This window comes from Lipotes vexillifer, unplaced genomic scaffold (genome assembly GCF_000442215.2).
Source record: "Lipotes vexillifer unplaced genomic scaffold, Lipotes_vexillifer_v1.1 scaffold371, whole genome shotgun sequence".
NCBI lineage: Eukaryota > Metazoa > Chordata > Mammalia > Artiodactyla > Lipotidae > Lipotes > Lipotes vexillifer.
In genome coordinates this window covers 4,040,415-4,045,439 of record NW_006786304.1, presented here as the reverse complement: position 1 = coordinate 4,045,439, position 5,025 = coordinate 4,040,415, and the positions used below count along the sequence as shown (strand labels likewise).

Here is a 5,025-nt window from a genome sequence, read left to right as displayed (position 1 = left end):
TCGGAAGAGAATTAGCTCTTTCTCCACCACTATGCTCACTCACCTACCAGAATCTGAGCCACATATGCGCCTTCCGGCTTGCGGGATCTTAGTTCCCCAACCAAGGATCAAACCCATGGCCCTTGCAATGGAAGCACAGAGTCCTAACCACTGGACCGCCAGGGAATTCCCATAAATGTTTTTATGTTTTCCCTGGCCCAGCCCTGGAATCAACCACTTCTTGAAAGAGTCCTGGTTCCTTTTATTGGAAGATGGTATTTAGAAACCAAGATCTGGGTATTAGCTGGGCTTATTGCTAGTGGGATATCCTTGTTTATTGGCCCTCTCAGTGGACAAAACTTGGAGAGCTCTCTCTCTTTCTCTCTCAAAAACAATTCATATTGATATCTCTGATTTCGATCTAACACACAGGGTCAAATTCTAGAATTTGAAAATTCTTTTTTTTAAAAAATTAATTAATTAATTATTTTTTGGCTGTGTTGGGTCTTCATTGCTGTGCAAGGGATTTCTCTAGTTGTGGTGAGCTGGGGCTACTCTTTGTAGCAGTGTACAGGCTTCTCATAGTGGTGGCTTCTCTTGTTGCAGAGCACGGGCTCTAGGCATGCAGGCCTCAGTAGTTGTGGCACACGGGCTCAGTAGTTGTGGTGCATGCGCTTAGTTGCTCCACAGCATGTGGGATCTTCCCAGACCAGGCCTCGAACCCATGTCCCCTGCATTGGCAGGCAGATTCTTAACCACTGCACTACCAGGGAAGTCCCATGAAAATTCTTTCCTTTATAGCAAGAATTTGACTCTCATTTTTTTTTTACAATATATTTACTTATCTGTTCAACTTTCATATGTACATAAAATAGTCTCACAATTGCTAACTCATACCCAGTGAGAAATAAATTTACTAACTAGAGTGTAGTATTTGTGTACAGTTATTTTTGTCTTTAGACATACAATATACAGTCAAGTTTCTTTTTCCCAAAGTTATTTCAGTTAGTTCTTTTCATCCCCACCCTTTTTGAGTAAAACAGTTAGGTAAATACAGCATATAACTGGTAATACAGTTAGGTTCAGCTGTTACAGTTCATATTCCATTTTGAGTTCCCCTACATCCTGGTGGATTTTTAAAATTTACATATGATAAAATTCACTCTTTGTGCTGTACAGTTCTATGGGTTTCGACAAATGCGTAGAGTCATAATCCTACATACTCACAGTGAAGGAGGCGTTTGAGGGACCCTGAGTCCCATTATCCCTTTCTAATTCTATAATATATAATAATTTTGCTGACCCCAGAACTGTGATCAGATGTTAGCCCAAATCCTGGATCCCATGAAAGAATAGAGTTTTTTGCAGTTTTTGTCTTTCTTGTGTTCTGACTGCAAGATCTCCTGCTGCAGAAGAGGCACTGGAGAGGTTGCAGGAAGAGTTCGGGGAATTGTTGAGGAGCCTCAAGTCTACAGAGTCATGAGCTGCAGGGAAGGGAGACTGAAGGGCAGAGTGAGGGAGAGGCTGAGGCGTAAAGGATGGGCCTGAATAATAGTTTCAGTGGGAAAAGTTTTTGCAAGTGTTTGGCATGGGCACTGACCAGTCAGAATGGTTGCCAGCCTTTGACAAGAGTATGACTGCCAGAGCCTACTGGGTGATTCCTAGCACTAGAGCTGCTTATTGAATAAATGAACTGCATATTGAATAAATGAATGAACTGTGTTTTTAATTTTTTGTTTTGGTTACATGCTCTCTAAGCACCCAAGTGCTCCTCTAGGTTGGGTATCAAGGAATAGGGGGAGTTAGGGGATAGACGTCCCAGTGCTGGCTTCACCATCCCACAGTGGAAGGGAACTCTTTGAAGGCTCCAAGCTCCTCTGCACGGTCCATGAGAATTTTTTTTTTCCATGAGAACTTTTCTTCAGAACCTGGTACCTGGACAGCACCACTCTACACCTGGGTAGGTGGGCTGTGCACAGGGGCCATACTAGATGCTATGCCTGGGGAGGGAGGATGGTGTAGCCCCAAAGGACACAGCTCCGGGTTTTCAAAGGAATCAGAAATTGGGAGTAGTTAACACACCAGTCAGAATGGCCACTGTCAAAAAGTCTACAAATAACAGGTACTGGTATGGGTTGGAGGTAAAAGGAACCCTCCTACACTGTTGGTGGGAATGTAAATTGGTGCAGCCACTATGAAAAACAGTATGGGGGTTCCTTAAAAAACTAAAAGTAGAGGGCTTCCCTGGTGGCGCAGTGGTTGAGAGTCCGCCTGCCGATGCAGGGGACACAGGTTCGTGCCCCGGTCCGGGAATATCCCACATGCCGCGGAATGGCTGGGCCCGTGAGCCATGGCCGCTGAGCCTGCACTTCCGGAGCCTGTGCTCCGCAACAGGAGAGGCCACAACAGTAAGAGGCCCGCGTACTGCAAAAAAAAAAAACAAAAGAAAAACACCTAAAAGTAGAGTTACCATATGATCCAGCAATCCCACTCCTGGGGATATATACGGAGAAAACTCTAATTCGAACAGATACGTGTACCCCAATGTTCATAGCAGCACTATTCACAATAGCCAAGACATGGAAGCAACCTAAATGTCCATCGAGAGATGAATGGATAAAGAAATTGTGGTATACATATATATACAGTGGACCATTACTCAGCCATAAAAAAGATTGAAATAATACCATTTGCAGCAACATGGGTGGACTTAAAGATTATCATATTAAATGAAGTAAGTCAGACAGAGAAAGACAAATATCATATGATATCACTTATATGTGGAATCTAAAAAAATGATACAAATGAACTTATTTACAAACCAGAAATAGACTCACACACATAGAAAACAAACTTACGGTTACTAAAGGGGAAAGTGGCAGGGGGATAAATTAGGAGTTTGGGATTAACATATTCACACAAACTATATATAAAATAGATAAACAACAAGGAACTATATTCAATATTTTGTAATAACCTATAATGGAAAAGAATCTGAAAAAGTATATATACCTTACGTATAAATATATATATATATATATATATATAATATGTATAGCTGAATCACTTTGCTGTACACCTGAAACTAACACAACATTGTAAATGAAGAAATTGGGAGGATTTGGTGATGGAACAAGAAGTTGGTTGACTCAAAGTGCTCTTCTAATACCATGTGAAGCTCATTTTTAAAAATCTTCAAGCTGGGTTTAGCTCCAGACTGTATTCTCTGTTCTCCCGACTCATCTGCTTGCCTCATTCCCTCACTTCATTAAGGTGTTTGCTCAAAGTCTCCTCACAGAAGCCTGCTCTGACCATTCTATCAGAAAGCGCCACCTCCATTCCTCTGCAGCTGTTACCTGCTGTATTCCCTGAGGCACTCACTACTCCCTGACATTAGAATAGACACGTGTTTATCTAGTTGCAGCCTCTCTGCCCTCCTAGAAAGTAAACCCCGAGAGAGCAGGACTTATGTCTGTTTGCTACTATATAACACGTTGCTTGACACATAAGTGCTCGAGGAATGTTTAGTGAATCAGTAGATGTTATGGAGGTGTGGACTCTGGAGTGAGGCAGACCTGGGCATGAATCTCAGCTCTGCCTCACCCTTTCTGGGTGTCCTAGATAAGGGACCACTCCTTTCTGAACCTCAGTGACCTTGTCTGACAAATGGGGATGTTGGTCTCTGCACCAAAGGGTTGTTGAGGGAACTCAGTGAACTCAAGCATGGCACAAGCTTAGCGAAGCACCTGACAGTGTGAACAGCTGGTACCTGAGAACTGTTCTTAATCCTTCCTGGGCCTCCCAAAGCCCAGGTAAAGGTACACTGATATTCTCTCCCTGGGTGAGGCACGGATGAAAAGGGAGGGAGAATTCCAAAGAAGAGGCTGAGGTGCTTTGTTCAGTGTCAGTTTACAGCCCTGAGGCTGAGTTGTGCCCCAGTCCTGAACCTTTCCTCTATGTCAGCGGCAGGTGAGGGTGAGAGAAGGGGTGGAGAGAAATGAGAGTTCCAGTCCCACCAAGCACAGCCCAGCTCTGAGACCCCCTTGCCACCCCAGGAAAGCTTTAGAAGGGGTTTGAATCATTACATTCTAGAACCTGAGAATCCCAAACCCACCCCACTGACCTTAATACCTGAATTCTTACAGAAGGCGGAGAGAATAAATTGCCCCCATGTCCACCAAATCCTTTCCTGAGCCTACGTCCTTTCCTACATCTGCCTGTGGGAATGCAAGGTGGCACTATCTCTTTCCCCTTTGCTCCTGGGCTCAGGGAGCTCCCTGAAGAAAAGAACACTCACATCCCCCCATTACAACCCTGGGGACTCAGAGACACTCCCCCTCATTGTCCCTTCAGCCTGCCTTTGGCATGTAAAGGGTCAAGGGCAATGGGAATGTGGCTTCCTTATTCAGTCATAGACTTGGAGAGTTGGCCTGGGGTTGAAAGCGGAGACAGGGGAGCTGATGAAGTGAGGACAGACTTAAGGAACTGGGGATCTGAGTGGGGCAGAAGGAGAGGAACTCCCCCCTCCTCCTGGGAGCACATCAGTGCGGGTGAGAACTACCCATTAAGCAGTTCCACTACGTAGAGCAATGGTGGCTGGATTGCAGAAGGATACGCAAAGGAGAAATTGAGAGGAGCGCACACTTGGAAGAAATCAAACAACCACAGATGTTCCATCTCAGCAGAACAGATGACAGTCAGGTGAATATTACGGAAGGACTGCGAGGAAAGGCTACAAAGGCAGGAGCTTCAAAGAAGGGGGAAGAAGGGGAGGAAGGGGCACAAATCAGAAAAAACACAGGAAGACATCGGGAAGGGAGTTATCACACAAGCTGACAGTCAAAGGCACACTCCGCAAGGTGGAAGACCCCAGAGGTGAGAGTGAAAGACAGATGGAGAAGGGGCCCTGATGAAGCAGCCCAAATCACTTGCTGGTCATCTCTCAGGTCCCTAGGGGGATTTAAATGTAAGGGGGGGGGGGCTTCCCTGGTGGCGCAGTGGTTGAGAGTCCGCCTGCCGATGCAGGGCACACGGGTTCGTGCCCCG

At 45.3% G+C, this 5,025-nt stretch overlaps 1 protein-coding gene across 1 annotated transcript in view; it reads right to left on the bottom strand.

Annotated features, from left to right (window-relative positions):
* LOC103078385 (cytochrome P450 2F5-like) overlaps window positions 1-5,025 on the bottom strand; it is a 40,323-nt gene that overhangs the window by 7,329 nt on the left and 27,969 nt on the right.